Source organism: Triticum aestivum, chromosome 3A (assembly GCF_018294505.1).
Source record: "Triticum aestivum cultivar Chinese Spring chromosome 3A, IWGSC CS RefSeq v2.1, whole genome shotgun sequence".
NCBI classification, from domain to species: domain Eukaryota; kingdom Viridiplantae; phylum Streptophyta; class Magnoliopsida; order Poales; family Poaceae; genus Triticum; species Triticum aestivum.
The window spans coordinates 10,065,637-10,083,728 of NC_057800.1; positions in this window are offsets into that span (position 1 = coordinate 10,065,637).

The window sequence follows — 18,092 nt, forward strand, 5'->3', positions numbered from 1 at the left end:
GTATGTGGACTAATTTTTGATCACATGTCCACATGCAGTAGACAGCGATGCTAGTGTTAGGAGAGATCGTTTAGGGAATGAGGTTATCATTATTGTTAGTAGAGATTTTTCTTTAGTCATTAATGTTGGTAGTATGATAGACAGTTCTAAAGTCAAACACATTATTGTTTTAAGGGCTGCCGTGTTCAATAACCCTTGACAATAAGCACACCAACAAAACAAACGGGTTAATAAAAACTAGCATATCGTATAACTATAGCTGATTATCTTTATACAAATTACTAATTACACCTGCAAAAAATTACTAATTAACCACAACTTCAGAAGCACCGAGCCAGCCTACTAGTTACTTCGCTGCACATCACTGCCCCATTTTCATCTGTTCTCGGCGGCGGGAGGAATAACAAAGACTTGCGAAGAACCAACAACAGCACATCTGTACGACAGACAACCTGTGGTTCATTCAGCATTTTGAGCCGTAAGCACGCTGCGCTCCAAGCGGTCAAGTCAAAATGCACTAGAATCAACAGCGGTCTCCTGCTAGAAAGCATTCAGCAACCTATACCACGCAACTTATGAGCAGGAGTTTAAAATCACGTGGATGCACAAATCCATGTTACCATCCTAGGGGAATGTATCTGGTGCACCGGGGCAATTGGTGCTACCGGTGCACCGATCCCCCGTTACACATTCAAAAATGTTCGAAAAAATCTGTAAAAAATTTAGTGTATTGGCACAACATGAATGTATGTTGTCACAAAAATTCAAACCAAAATTCGAAACATTGCTCGAGATACAAAAATGATAAATTTGACACTGAATAGTACATAACATAGGTTGGGCTTCAGTTTTGGCCCATTGGCACATTGATGTCAAATTTGTCATTTTTGTATCTTGAGCAATGTTATTAATTTTGATTCAAATTTTTGTGAAAACTTACACTGATGTTGTGTCGATGCACTAATTTTTTTTCGGATTTTTTCGAACATTTTTTAGTGTGCAACGGAGTCCGGTGCACTGGTAGCACCAATTGCCCCGGTGCACATATCTGGTGCACCAGGGCAATTGATGCTACCGGTGCACTGGACTCCGTTGCACACTAAAAAATGTTTGAAAAAATCCCCAAAAAATTTAATGCATCGACACAACATCAGTGTAAGTTGTCACAAAAATTTGAATCAAAATTAATAACATTGCTCAAGATACAAAAATGACAAATTTGACATCAATGTGCCAATGGGCCAAAACTGAAGCCCAACCTATGTTATGTACTATTCAGTGTCAAATTTATCATTTTTGTATCTCAAGCAATGTTTCGAATTTTGGTTTGAATTTTTGTGACAACATACATTGATGTTGTGCCAATACACTAATTTTTTTTACAGATTTTTTAAAACATTTTTGAATGTGTAATGGGAGATCGCTGCACCCGTAGCACCAATTGCCCTTGCCCCGATGCACCAGATACATTCCCTAGGCTTACAAGCTTGGCACAAGTGTATCCTCGCGTGGATCTGTACGTGCACATGCGTAGGGAAGAAGGAGTTGGTGACCTACCGATGTACTGCTAGCTTGATGGGTGGTGTGGGCCACAATGCAGAAACTTTTTGCCTGACGTGACAAAAGGAGACCCTGCTAATGTTTCATCATGCACAGTGCACATCTCTTGCGTCTAGTGGATCTAAAAAGAAATTAGTCAGGGTCACTAATCAAATCTACTTGATTAGTTTAATGTGCCGGATAAAAAACAGATTGATAAAATCTAAAAACAGTATGGTGGACGGTGCATTTGATCCTTTTTTCAAATGATTCAAAAATCATATTTGTCAAGTTTGAAAAAAAACTTTGAAAACTTATACATATTCATGATGGAACCTGTGAAAATTTGTTCAAAAAATATTATGACTTGCAAGCTGTAAAAAAAACTTGGTCCAACAATAAAAAAATTGACCCACTTTTATTGACATATTTGTTTTGATTTGTTTATGTCCCATATGAAAGTACATTGTTATTAAATTCTGTTGAATGTGTTGTATATGCATTTGTGTATGTACAAAATATTTTTGATTTTTTTTTGCGCTGTGGAAATATTGTTTTTCTCAAAAGTCCACCAAAAGACATTTTTACCTTCTTACAGACTAGGCTCAAAGATGGTTTGATGCAAAAGAACAAAATTTGGTAATACAAAAAATTATACAACAGGTGGCACAATAATACATTAATCTTTTTTTCCGGGAGAGTAATACATTAACCTAACAAACTGTGCGAGACCAATTCCTGATCAGAGCCCCAACTGTGCAGAAACTTCTAACAGTCATATAAAAACAGTTTAATCCTACTTTAGGTAAATGGCCCTGACAAGCAGATGGTGCTAACAGACAATATACTAGTATTATTTTATGGATAAAATCTAAGAACACCTATAAGTCTACCTAATGAAATTATAAGGTGACAGTATAGAGTTTAAGATAATTTGTGACCAGAAAAACATTTGATAATATATAGAGTTATAAAAGTATCTGGACGAGCGTCACAATAATAAATTACTCTAAAGCAGTCTGTATGAGATTAATAGGTGTTTAGTGGACTTAATAGACTGTTAATATCATACTCTCTGTGCATTACACTGACTAACAAATTGGTCTTAATGGTGGATTATTATTCTATGTGCTCTCGTGAGGGGTCAATTGGGCACAAGGTCACGTCACATCGAACTGTTCTGGGTGGCAGAGGGTAAATTGAAATGGTGCCATACTCATCACATGTGTTCCAGCAGCTAGATTCTTTGTCAATAAAGCTAGCTACCTATAGCTGCCGGGATACAGGCTTTTGACGAGGCTCTTGGGGGGACAGAACACGTAAATACCGGGAGGGATATGATCAGTTAGGATAATGGACGGGCAGGATATGGTCCCCAGAGTGCTACCATAAGCCATTTTCGCCGATGAGGTCACCTATCATAGATAGGATCAAGGACCCATCATATCGAGCCCACCTGGGCCCACATCATCACTGATAGGTCAAAGGACGACCACCACCACTCGGACTAGAGAGATAAAGGGACAGCGTGGGAGCTACAACGGTCAGAGAATCCTAAGTCGTCCTTAAAGCGGAATCAACTCTACCATTACCTGTAACTGCTGTAGTTGAGACTCTTTACACATGTAACTGCTGTAATTAATGAAATTTAGTGCCCTGGCGGCGTGGACAGTGTGGAGCTGCGGCGCATTCTATATAAGTTGCGCTCCTCCTCCGGAGCCACGGTTAAGCAATCTTTGTAACCATACCCATCAAGAAAAACCAAAGCCTCAGGGCACAAGACGTAGGGCTATTACCTCCGCCGAGAGGGGCCTGAATTCGTTAAACACCGAGTGTTACATCTGCGCCGTAGCTAGGCTCTACCCCTCTTTCGTACCCCTATTACACATTGTTAGGATCGTAACCCCGACAGTTGGCGCCCACCGTCGGGCTAGGCGTCTAGCAAAGTTTCACGACGTAGATGGATTTTTCATTATCATGTTGGCCAGCGGCGAAATCCATTTTGGGGCGCTCAGCTTCATCACCGACGACTCAGCGTGGCCTCTTGAGGCCCCGCTGGACGTGGAGGCGCTGCCTGTCCATGGCACAACGCATTTCCACGCGTCCTCGTATGGAGTCCTTCTTCGGCGGCCCTCCGCTCCGTACCGAGTGGTCGCTCAACCTTCCACCGCGCGCCACCGCAAGCGCTCCGGACGCTCACAGCTGCAGCGATCGATCAAGCACAATGTGGCCCTTCAGGCCGCGTCGGAACATGTGGCGGCTCTCGAGTCCGATGAGCCCGCCCTCGACCTCTCCGACGGGTTACTCGACGATTGCTCCGAGGAGTCCGACTATGAGAGCTACGAATCGACCGCTGAAGTTCTCTTGGCAGACAACTCCGAGCATCGCGCGCCCCCAGGGTACACGGATCCATGAGATGGTCGTGCGGGCACTTGACGTGCGAATGGCGACAGTGAGGATAATTGCTCCCCCGCTCACGAGCCGTACGTCCCACAGGCTCACTCGGGGGCAGCGCGAGAAGCTTCACCATAGGAACGAGCAGTTCTTGAACACCCCCATCACCAGGACGACTCCTGAGGCCCTGGCAATGGAGTCGACGCGCCTGGCCACTCTGGCCGAGCGCGATAGCCTCAAGCGGCTTCAGAAGAAGCTGGATGATCGCGCGCGCCGCCAGCTCGTCCCAGTCGGCACAAGCGCCGACTTTTCCCGAGTGACCAGCCTCAGAAGTATCAGGTCCTCAGCACTCCGCTGCAAAATTTGGCGGCCGCTACTCGGATCGCTGATTTCATACAACCCTCCGGCTCCACCGCTGGAGAAGGGATTCGACAGATCTAGGCGCTCGTAAAGACAACGCCATTGCAAAATGTGGCGGTGTCCCAATCTAGGGATCGCATCCATAGCGGGGCAGTGTGAGCGGAGACCGTTCAATCAGTTCATAGCCCACTCAACTCCAGGAGGAGCCGAGCCACCCATCCTCCTCAAGAGATCATTACGAAGATCGGAGGCGTGATCGAGTAACATCGCCCCGACGACACGATGATTACGATTGCACTCTGATGCCCTACCGGGAGACGGCGCGTACGGGCACCAGCCCGATGACGACAGGCGCGTGGCAGCGATCGAAGGCCGAGTCCTCCTCGTCACACGAGGAACACCCGAGACCCGCAGTTCAACGTGAGACCCGTTCTCGCTCAGAACATGGTCGATAGGGTTCGGGCTTTGAGAGAAGGCCTAGATGTCGACGCATCGAGTGGTTCTGCACCCTCGGGACCCGAGTGCTTCAGCCGGTACATGATTGCTTGTATCTACGTTGGTATTTCCCCGAAGAAGAGAGGATGATGCATCACAGCAACGGTAAATATTTTCCTCAGTTATGGAACCAAGGTTATCAATCCAGTAGGAGAATCAAGCAACACTATGTAAACAGTACCTGCACACAAATAACAAATACTTGCAACCCAACGCGTAAGAGGGGTTGTCAATCCCTCCTTGGCATTGATATATATTAAATTATATGAGATTGGATAAATAGATCTAGCAAAAGCACAAAATAAAATAAAGAAAGAAAAAGTACAACAAGGTATTTTTGGGGTTTTGTAATAATAGATCTGAACACAATATGATAGGAAATAGACCCCGGGGGGCGTAGATTTCACTACTGGCTTCTCTCGAGAAAATAGTATATGGTGGGTAAACAAATTACTGTTGGACAATTGATAGAAGAGCAAATAAATATGACAATATCCAGGGCAATGATCATGTATATAGTCATCACGTCCAAAATTAGTAGACCGAAACGATTTTACATCTACTAGTATTACTCCACACATCGACCGTTATCTAGCATGTCTAGTGTATTAAGTTCATGGAGGAACGGAGTAATGCAATAAGAACGATGATATGATATAGACAAGATCTATTCATATAGGAATAGACACCATCCTTTTATCCTTGATGGCAACAATACATGCGTGTCACTTCTCCTTCTGTCACTGGAATTGAGCACCGCAAGATCGAACCCATCACAAAGCACATCTTCCCATTACAAGTAAAATCAATCTAGTTGGCCAAACTAAACCAAAGTTTCGGAGAAGAAATACGAGGCTATAATAATCATGCATATAAGAGATCAAAGAAGACTCAAATAATATTTATAGATAGATCTGATCATAAACTCACAATTCATCGGATCCCAACAAACACACCGCAAAAGTCATTACATCAAATAGATCTCCAAGAACATCGAGGAGAACATTGGATTCAGAATCAAAAAGAGAGAAGAAGCCATCTAGCTACTGCCTATGGACCCATAGGTCTGTGGTAAACTAGTCACGCATCATCGGAGGAGCACCAATGAGGATGATGAACTCCACCGTGATCGTGTTTCCCTTTGGCAAGGTGCCGGAAAAGGGCTCTAGATTGGATCTCGTGGTTCTGAAACTTGCGGTGGCTGAAATTATTTTTTGTCGACTCCTCGATCTAGGGTTTCTGGAATATTTGGGTATTTTATAGAGCTGAGAGGTGGTGGAGAGGGGGCCTGTGGGCCCCACTACCCACTGATACGTCCATTTTGCATCATGTTTTCCTATTGCTATTTATAATGTTTTATGCATAATAATGCTTTATGGAATAATTCTAATACCTTTTCTCTCATAATATGCAAGGTTTACACAAAGAGGGAGAATGCCAGCAGCTGGAATTCTGGATCTGAAAAAGCTATGTCAGAGATACCTATTCTGCACATCTCCAAATGAGCTGAAATACCATGGAGAATTATTTTGGAATATTTAATAGTTATTGGAGAAAAGAACTACCGGAGGGAGGCCACCTGGTGACGACAAGACAACAGGGCGCGCCAGCCCCCCCAGGCGCGCTCTGGTGGGTTTTGGCCAGCCCAGCCCACCTCCGGTGCCCATCTTCTGATACATAAGGTCTTTTGACCTAAAAAATAAGGAGAGGACTTTTGGGACGGAGCGCCGCCGTCTCATGGCGGAACTTGGGCAGGAGCACTTTTGCCCTCCGGCGGAGCGATTCCGTCGGGGGAACTTCCCTTCCGGAGGAGGAAATCGAAGCCAGTGTCCGCTGACTGGTCCATTCTTGTCCGCAGACAAAAGCCATGGGAAATTTGCGGGTCAACGTTGGAGATGCCCTTAGCATGGCATCTTGGAACATTTCCCATGAGAAGATTTGAAGAGGAGGGATTTTAGCTTCTCAAACACCTATAGAGAGTTAATGACAACCAGCCAAAGCCCAAGGGCCCGTCCAGCCATCTATACTAACTAGCAGGCGGAGGAGTGGCGCCATGTGGGGCATGTCCTTGAACATGTTGTTGGTTTATTTTGTTTACTAGCACATATGCCAATGCATTGCAACAGGAAAAGTTAATATTTTGTGCAAGCATAATGTTCCACAATATTGGATTCACCGTGAAGAACATGCTGGAACGTATCGTCCTTCTATAAAATGAACATAAAAAAATACGTTGCAATTTAGCCATCTTCATATTTTCTTTGTCGGGCATAATCTCCCACTGATTTCCATTTAAGTACAATCCTTTTTAATGGTTTTTAAGTATAATCCTTTCATTAATTACCATGACGTCCTCGTCCGTTTTATTCGGAAATTAAATCCTTCCTTTTCTAATTTAGTAGCTCCAACACATTGAAGACTACAGATCCTTTCTTTTAATTATCCTACCTTTTTGCCTTAAATCCTTTATGTAGAATTTATTAAGAGCACAATCTTTCTTTCAGTTATTCCACCCATTTACCCATAATCCTTTTTTTAATTAGCCACATCCGTCTAAATATTTTATTTAAACCCACAATCCTTCCTTTATTAGCTTATTCACTTAATTAGCTCGCCCTAAACATGATGACTGCCGCTCGTATATTTAGAGCGAGTTGGGATTAGTAAATGTAAAAGACGCATAGGTCGTTGGTTGTTACATCAAAGAGCCGCTTAGCATGTGTAGCCAAACGAAAAGGACTAAACCAAACCAAGAATACATATTTCCTTTAATAGTAGGTATAGATTATATATTTGTTTGAGAACTTGAGTAAAGCTTGCATAGAACACGAAGGGCGTATGAGGTGGTGAGTGTAATCTGTGAAAGTTATGATGAGAAAGGGGTGAGTTACATTGTCTGGTTGGAAGGTACATACCTAAAAATAATGAAAAAAATATTTGGGTATATGTAATATAATAACATGAAGCTGATCAGCAGTTATCAAGCACTAAAAATAACATAGTCACTGGAATTGTAACGACATTGGTGGCAAAAGCATGCAAGGATGATAATATAATAGCATTTAACAATAAAAAATTATAAATATGTTTGAGAGGTATCACATACATAGAGTTTTGAAAATGCAAATTCAAAACATAGTTCGAATACAAATTTAAACATAGTTCGGATACAAAGATACTTCGACTGCGAAGAACCCAAAGGTTGGCCTAGTCAATGTCGGAGCCCGACTCCTCCTCGTTCTTCACCTTGTCCGTCGAGGGGCCAGCCTCGTCCTCCCCCTCCTCCTTCTCCTCCTTCACCTCCTTCTTCACCGGTGTTGTTCCACGACGCTAGAACTCGTGCTTCATTTGCACAAGTTGCCAATTTTTCGCCACAAACCTCGCCATCGCAGCCTCATACCTCTAACGAGCATCGCACTGATCCAAAACCATTCGTGTCTCCTTCTCCGCAGAGGTCGTCATCTCGATCTCGGGACCGACGAACTCTGCATCGGCCTGAGTCTCAATTTCCAAGAAGTTCAAGTCTCGCTTTGGCCAGCCGAGCCGCCAACACCCTCGTGCGTAACATCGACAGAGAAACGGCCGGACTCTCACCGACGAACGCCGTGAAAGCTGGTGGAGCTCCTCGACCGGTGGCGTGGCGTCGTATACAAAGACACTGACATCCAGAGAGAGGCGGGGAGCTGGATCTGCAGCGACGAGGGCCGACGGTGGCAAATTCAGTGGCAGGGCAGACGGATTTCGAGGAGGCAATGCTGGCGGATATTGCGGTGCCGGCGGTCGGAGGAGAGGCGCGGGATGCTGGATCCGCGAGGCGACCGGATTTGGTGGCGGCACGTGGGTGGGGGAAGAGGACGTGCTCGAGAGAGGCGTTTGGATGTTTTTGCTGCGTGCAGCACACAGGCCGCAACCATTTTTGCGTTTGGGCAGCCAACTCCTTGATCCAAATTTACATCGCCTTGTGTTGGTTTCCGTACAACCTAAAATGGAGCCACAAAAATATGCGTTTAGGGCTGCTGTTGGAGCTTGTCTTTCGGTCAAGGTGGTGCAAAAAATGTATATAATACTAGCGTATAATACAATCTTCATAATACATAGTATGACAGTTTGGTATCATATTAACATCATTTAGTGTCATACATGACATATAGTGGTACATCATTTAATATGATGCGGTATTATATCATGATACTCAATTCACTCTCTACTCATTTAACTGTGTGTCACCTCAACAAAAATGCATAGTTGGTATGCAATACTAGGCAAAGGTGGCCAAACGGGCCGGGCCAACCAGGCCAATCCGCGAGCACGCTAGCACGACCGGCCATGGACCAGGCATGACATGAGCTGAATGGCCCATGCCTGGCACGCGGTACACCTTGAGCTGTGCATGGGCTTGGAGGCTGGGCACACGAGCCGACATGACATGACCTATTTATTTTTTCTTTAGAATTTTCTTATATATGTTCTAAAATTAAGCTCAATAGGCCTAAAAACAGCCCAACAAGCTAAAAATATACAGCCTACTATGCTAAACGTGCCACGGGCCAACCCGTTTATTAGCTGGGTTGTGCTTGGGTTGGAGGACACAACACATGCATGGGTGGCACGGCACTGCCCGACTAATAATTGTGTCACGGCGGGCCGTGCCGTGCAAGACCCGATAAGAGTGGGCTGGGCCAACATATTTGGCCAGCTCTATTACTATATATTACTAGTCGAGTGCCCGTGTGTTGCTACGAGCTCTTGAAATAGTTTGCAAGAGTTACATGTTAAATTTTATATGTACAAACAATATAACACAAACATAATTATTGAATAATTAAGGTCCACTTTTGCAATGTAAATTGATAACAAAAAGAAAAATTAACGACATGTCCATGTAACAAACTGAGCAATGTTCCAACTAAACATCTATTACAAAACTATCAATATCTAGATGACGCGCTTAAGAAATTCTTTCACAATATCAAGAAAGTTGCCTTTAGCTTCATTCCCACGATGTTTTAGCAAGTATAATAAAAAATGCTTCCTCAACTCTTACCCATCCTACACAAACAATATATGTAATTAGTATGAAAATTTCACGCCAAAGGTCTTAAAACATGTAAAGGATGAGTTGCCACTGGCATTTCAAAAAAATAATATTGGTTGCATATTTAATCATAAGACATATCAATTTTCCAGCTTGGCATAGAAAGTGAATCTAAAATTTCAAGCCTTGCGATATCATTGTCCTTGTTGATTCAAATTAGGAAGATCTAACCCTAGCCGCCTCTTGCGCCGCCGCCGCCTCTTCTTCATCGCGCCACGGCGCCCCACCGCCGGCAGCCGCGGTAGCATCTCCGTCAACCCTCCCCCTTCCCGTACAACCTACACCCTAGACCAGGTAGGATCCTAGCTCCTACCACATACAATTTATAGTAAATTTAACATGAAGCGAACCCCAATTACAGGGAAAAAGGAACATTACTTATGAGAGTACATGAATTAGTAACACACAATTTTCTTTGTCTGGTAAAACATGTATTCAACCAGTTGGAACCGGGACCAAGATGATTACAGACTATAGACTACAAACGTCACTTATCACCCACCAAGTCTTGAAAACTTTGGATATAAGTAGTATGAACTTTAAGGGGTCAAATCCTCAATGCATTGCTCGCTCCCGTGCTATTCTAATAAAAAAGAAATCAGAAAAAGATGCAGGTTTGGCCCCCTATCCTGAAGCTACTACTGTGCTCTCTAGGAACATAGTCTGAAAGAAGAAATAAACAGCAGCGACATTGCAGTCGAGGGAGGTTCATGTGTATGTACCAGATGTACTCGGCGACGACCCGTTGGTCTCAACGGCGAGGGCCAAATCCTTGAACCCGAACGCTCCTCCAGGCGCCGAACACCCTTGCTCCCTTAGAGCCGATTCTGCATTCTCATTGAAATCTTAATATAACAGCAGAAACTGCTACTTTTAGTCAGAAATAAATGCAATTCAATACATGCTGTGTTAGGCTGTTAGCAATTGATCAGCCAATAAAGATTGCCATGATGATGTTGTTGTAGTTGAGAGCCACCAACTCCTCACGGACCCAGGACATCTGATCGGACGCCTTGCCATTTCGCCACCGACCACTGCCTATATCTAATGATAAATACATTAATTGATACTGAACCAAAATGGACAGGAATATTTTACCAACATTCACATGAATGCTAGCATGTTTGATAATTGAAGATGTTATAGAGGGATATTAAATACAACAAAAAAATTAGTCATGTTAATAGAATTTAGTACATAAGTTAGAGCATGAAACATGAGATTTAGTTACACTCATATGTGGTGAAGTTGTGGCCTTTTATTCCGTTAAAAAGGATGTCATGTACTTCCTCCGTATGGAATTAGTTGGCGCTCATACGGATGTATCTAGCACCGAAATACATCTAGATACATCCATTTGAGCGTCGACTAATTCCAGACGGAGAGAGTAGGACTGAAGATAAACTTTAGTTATACAAGTAGAATCTTCGTTTTCATCTCACTTTGAAGGAATAAAAAATTGACATTGCACATGGAAAAGGAAACCAAATCAAGAAAAGCATGCAAAAAAATTTATTGCAAAAAAGGTGTAAGATAGGGGTACCTGTCATTACTTGCATGCACCTCATTGTCATCTCTTTCAACTGAATATAATCTTGCATCTGAGAAGATGAAACATGCAATTGTAGGAGTTAATGGCACCTGTTCAGTGAGCAAAATAAAGGGAAGCAAGTCATGGTCCACATGTGTATCAGCCAAGCAAAACTGAACGTTCTATGCACCACTCCCAGCAGCACTGACGCAGAAACACATATGTGAAAATCATTAAGAGGACTGGAAGATATACTAAAACAAATACAAAAAGGAAATCATGTACACATGGTTTAAGAACAGGTGGACCTCCTAATAATAGTACTTTCAATTTGGTCAAGAAAAAGCATAATAGATCCCTAGTTCGCTAAATCCTGAGGAGGAGCATATACAATATTATATGCTGAGGATCTCTACCACCTTACCAAATTTGCATCACAATTTTTAGAAAACTTGCACTTCTCAAGATAAAGCAAAACAATTTGGCAGATTACATGTTTCATCAATTTTTCTTGTGTGCCCTTAAGAAAAAGAAATATGCAAAGAGAGAAACAAAACCATCACATTTCTTATTTGCGGCCTCCTCATGGAGTCCCAGCCGCACCTCGCCGTTGTCATCCACCGACGATGGAGGGCTGATGTGAATGGAAAGATCAGGAGCAATTGGTGATGGATCAACGGAAAGGCTGTGTCGCTCTTTCCCATCCACCATACAACAAGAATACATATCAGGCAAAATTCACCGCACTCAAAATCGCATTTTCACCAGGCAAATATTCTTCATGTCCATCTATGAGAGTATGATTGTAGTGTAAAAAGTAGAAACATGTCACCATCTATCAAAACAAATACGTGGTACCCATTGACTACAAATAAGCAAAAAATTGAGAACTGTTTTAGTATCATGCCTGAAGCTACAAAACCATGTGGCTTACTACAATATGTGTGCACCTTTGTGGCAAAGAAAACCTGCAATTACTCACGAATACATTGATAACCATGGTAGCAACTGATCGCACCGTCCCATAGTCCCTTATAATATTTCTCAAAATAAGACCCCTATAATAGTCCCAGACTCTCTTTTTTAATACAAGGCCAAGATGATACAAGTGAAAAGAATTCACTCTCTTGCCTCATATCCCCGTAGATTCTTTGAATTTTGTGGAAGCTTGTCATGAAATTCCACTCCATTATGTTCTCTCTCACCATTTCTCTTCTATGACAAGCCTTTTCATCAACCGTTTAATCCCTACATCATTTGTGCCAACCTTACAAAATTAAGCTATTATGCAGCCCAATATATGTAAAAGGAAAGAAAAGGAAGTGAAAGGTAAATAGCTAATTATCTACATCCTAATATATTTCAAGCAACCATTAATGAAATATGCTATATCAATTGTTGCTTTATGCTGCCATTGCAAAAGAACACTAGTAGAAAAGGGGGCAAAGGTTCAGGCCGGGTCAGCCCATTAGTCCCGGTTCAGTCTAGAACCGGGACCAATGGGGGCATTGGACCCGGTTCATGAGCCCAGGGGGCCGGCCGGGCCACGTGGGCCATTGGTCCCGGTTCATCTGGATCTTTTGGTCCCGGTTGGTGGGACGAACCGGGACCAATGGGCCTGGCTCCTGGCCCACCACCATTGGTCCCGGTTGGTGGCCTGAACCGGGACCAAAGGCCCCCCTTTAGTCCCGGTTCATGCCAGCAACCGGGACCAATGAGGTGCCTATATATACCCTCGCCCGCGAGCAGAGCACTCCAGTGCTCTGTTTTTCTCTGGCCGGCGAGGGGAGGGGTTTGTGGTGCTCTAGCTCACCTCCTATGCACATGAGGTGTTCGATGAAATGCCCGAGCTACACTAGTTAAGCTTTCTCCTCTCGAAACTCGACCTCAAAGCTCCATTTTCCTCGAGATTTGTCTAGATTTAGCGGTCTGTCACGCCCCACCCCCGTCTTCACCGCCGTCGATCACCCGCGCCGATCTCATCACCGACACCACCGTGGTGAGCCTCTTGTTCTTATCTTCTTTCTGAAAGGAAAAATATTCTTACTTGTATGTTTAGATAGATACTTGTATCATTTTCTTACTTTTATTATTGCATCTTATATAGTGCGATGGTTTTGGTATCCGCCCCCATCGGCCCTCGTCCTGTCTATGATTCGGATGTGGTATATATATTATCTTTATAACTATTGGTTCATTGATTGTTTATGAAAATTATGCGGACCAACGTGACATAGATTTTATTTATCTAGGATGTATGTGAACCGGAAATTCCAACCGACCCTATTGTCGGGAGTTTAAATTTAGTTGAAGAAGAAAACAATTTCTTGAAGGAAAAAATAAAAAAAATTGAGGAGGAGAAGATGATATTGGAGTTGCATGTTGCGGATGTCGTCGATGATCACAAGATCAAGATGGATGCAATGCGCTTGAAGATTAGAAAGATTAGAAAATATGCCATTCATACCGAGGCTTGGTATCATTATGCCGTTGGATCAATTGTTACCTTGGTTGCGATTATGATCGCCTTTGTTTTCGCATTTAAATGTTTTACATAGTTTCAATGTATGGTTTAATTAATTAGATGCTCTGGAGAGCTATATGTTGTTAGATGAGAACTATGTATGTACTTTGGTTTTAATGTGATGATGAACTTCTATTAATTTGGACACTTAATTATATATAATGCACGCAGATGAACCAGCAATGGATGTACGGTGACAGACACACCTCCGAGTACATTAAGGGCGTGCATGAGTTTCTCGATGCGGCTGAGGCAAACAAGCAGAATGGTTTTATGTATTGTCCATGCACTAAATGTGGGAATACGGTGTCTTACTCTAACTGGAAAATCCTTCACACCCACCTGCTTTACAAGGGTTTCATGCCACACTATAATGTTTGGACGAGGCACGGAGAAATAGGGGTTATGATGGAAGACAACGAAGAAGAAGAGTACGATGACAACTATGTGCCCCCTGAATACCGTGATGCTGCAACGGGGGGAGCTGGTGAAGATCAAGAGGAACCAGACGATGTGCCCAATGATGCTGCAACGGGTGAAGCTGCTAAAGATCAAGAGGAACCAGACGATGTGCCCGATGATGATGATCTCCACCGGGTCATTGTCGATGCAAGGACGCAATGCGAAAGTCAAAAGGAGAAGCTGAAGTTCGATCGCATGTTAGAGGATCACAAAAAGGGTTGTACCCCAATTGCGAAGATGGCAACACAAAGCTCGGTACCGTACTGGAATTGCTGCAGTGGAAGGCAGAGAATGTTGTGCCTGACAAAGGATTTGAGAAGCTACTGAAAATATTGAAGAAGAAGCTTCCAAAGGATAACGAATTGCCCGACAGTACATACGCAGCAAAGAAGGTGGCATGCCCTCTAGGATTGGAGGTGAAGAAGATACATGCATGCCCTAATGACTGCATCCTATACCGCGGTGCATACAAGGATCTGAACGCATGCCCGGTATGCGGTGCATTGCGGTATAAGATCAGACGAGATGACCCTGGTGATGTTCACGGCGAGCCCCAAAGGAAGAGGGTTCCTGCGAAGGTGATGTGGTATGCTCCTATAATACCACGGTTGAAACGTCTGTTCAGAAACGGAAAGCATGCCAAGTCGATGCGATGGCACAGTGAGGACCGTAAGAAAGACGGGAAGTTGAGAGCACCCGCTGACGGGTCGTAGTGGAGAAAAATCGTGAGAAAGTACTGGGATGAGTTTGCAAAGGACCCAAGGAACGTATGGTTTGCTTTAAGCGCGGATGGCATTAATCCTTTCGGGGAGCAGAGGAGCAACCACAGCACCTGGCCTGTGACTCTATGTATGTATAACCTTCCTCCTTGGATGTGCATGAAGCGGAAGTTCATTATGATGCCAGTTCTCATCCAAGGCCCTAAGCAACCCGGCAACGACATTGATGTGTACCTAAGGCCATTAGTTGAAGAACTTTTACAGCTGTGGAATGGAAACAGTGTACGTACGTGGGATGAGCACAGACAAGAGGAATTTAACCTAAAGGCGTTGCTGTTCGTGACCATCAACGATTGGCCGGCTCTCAGTAACCTTTCAGGACAGACAAACAAAGGATACCACGCATGCACACACTGTTTAGATGACACTGAAAGTATATACCTGGACAAATGCAGGAATAATGTGTACCTGGGCCATCGTCGGTTTCTTCCGACCAACCATCAATGTCGAAAGAAAGGCAAGCATTTCAAAGGCGAGGCAGATCACCGGAAGAAGCCCGCCATGCGTACCGGTGATCACGTACTTGCTATGGTCAATGATTTACACGTAATCTTTGGAAAGGGTCCCGACGCACTAGCTGTTCCGAATGACGCTGAGGGACACACACCCATGTGGAAGAAGAAATCTATATTTTGGGACCTACCCTACTAGAAAGACCTAGTGGTCCGCTCTTTAATCGACGTGATGCACGTGACGAAGAACCTTTGCGTGAACCTACTAGGCTTCTTGGGCGTGTATGGAAAGACAAAAGATACACCTGAGGCACGGGAGGACCTGCAACGATTGCACGAAAAAGACGGCATGCCTCCGAAGCAGTATGAAGGTCCTGCCAGCTATGCTCTTACGAAAGAAGAGAAAGAAATCTTCTTTGAATGCCTGCTCAGTATGAAGGTCCCGACTGGCTTCTCGTCGAATATAAAGGGAATAATAAATATCCCAGAGAAAAAGTTCCAGAACCTAAAGTCTCATGACTACCACGTGATTATGACGCAACTGCTTCCGGTTGCATTAAGGGGGCTTCTACCGGAAAACGTCCGATTAGCCATTGTGAAGCTATGTGCATTCCTCAATGCAATCTCTCAGAAGGTGATCGATCCAGAAATCGTACCAAGGCTAAGGAGTGATGTGGCGCAATGTCTTGTCAGTTTCGAGCTGGTGTTCCCACCATCCTTCTTCAATATCATGACGCATGTCCTAGTTCATCTAGTCGACGAGATTGTCATTCTGGGGCCCGTATTTCTACACAATATGTTCCCCTTTGAGAGGTTCATGGGAGTCCTAAAGAAATATGTCCGTAACCGCGCTAGGCCAGAAGGAAGCATCTCCATGGGCCATCAAACATAGGATGTCATCGGGTTTTGTGTTGACTTCATTATTGGCCTTAAGAAGATAGGTCTCCCTAAATCGCGGTATGAGGGGAGACTGACTGGAAAAGGCACGCTAGGAGCAGACTCAATAATATGCAGGGACGGGCATTCTTAGTCTCAAGCACACTACACAGTTCTACAGAACTCTACCTTGGTGACCCCGTATATCGATGAACACAAGAACAGTCTGCGCTCCAAACACCCGGAGCAGTGCGACGACTGGATTACATGTGAACACATTAGGACTTTCAGCAGTTGGTTGGAAGCACGTCTCAGAGGTGACAACACTGTTTGTGATGAGTTGTACTTGTTGTCCAGGGGACCATCTTTGACTGTATTGATTTACAAAGGATACGAGATAAATGGGAATACATTTTACACGATTGACCAAGATCAAAAGAGCACCAACCAAAACAGCGGTGTCCGCTTTGATGCAACAACCGAGAAGGGAAAGGACACATATTATGGTTACATAGTGGACATGTGGGAACTTGACTATGGACAAGATTTTAAGGTCCCTTTGTTTAAGTGCAAATGGGTCAATCTGTCAGGAGGCGGGGTACATGTAGACCCACAGTACAGAATGACAACAGTGGATCTGAAAAATCTTGGGTACACCGACGAACCGTTCGTCCTAGCCAATGATGTGGCATAGGTTATCTATGTGAAGGACTTGTCTACCAGACCGAGAAAAAGAAAAGATAAGGAAGCGAATACATCATACGATGAGCGAAAGTGCCACATAGTTCTTTCAGGAAAAAGGGACATCCTGGGAGTGGAGGGCAAGACAGACATGTCTGAAGATTATGAAAGGTTTCATGAAATTCCTCCCTTCAATGTCAAGGCTGACCCAAGCATCCTGATAAACGCTGAAGATTATCCATGGTTACGGCGCAATAAGCAAATGACACAAGCGAAGAAAAAGTGAAGACTTTCTCCCGCAACTATTATGATGATACCATGCCAAATTTGTAAAAGACGAGTATGCTATGCCAACTTTTTCAGAGTTCATTTGAAAACTATGAATTTAGGTCGAATTTTCTCTATAGGTGCATCTATGTTCATTTTTTTAGTAAAGTTAATCACAAACTTGTGATTCACACAAATTTCAAAGAATTCAAATTTTAACTATTCAAATTTGCGACCTAAAAGAAAAAAGAAATCACTAAAAACTATAAGTATTTAGTTCTAAGTAGAAATGAAAAAATAAATAGCAAAAAAAATGCCTATAATATTTGTTATGACTAACTAAAATTACCAAATTGAGTATAATGATAAAACACAGTAATATTAAATAGCAGGAAAAAGAATGACTCAAAAATCAATTTTTATAGTAAAGTTATTCATAAACTAGTGATTCACACAAATTTTAAAAATTCAAATTTAAACTATTCTAATTTTAAAACTAATTGCACTAACAGAAAGTTTATAATTTTTGTGACATAAAATAAAAAAGAAATCACTACAAAACTATAAGTATTTAGTTCTAAGTAGAAATGAAAAAAATAGCAAAAAAATGCCACCTACTGGGCCACCACGGCCTGAA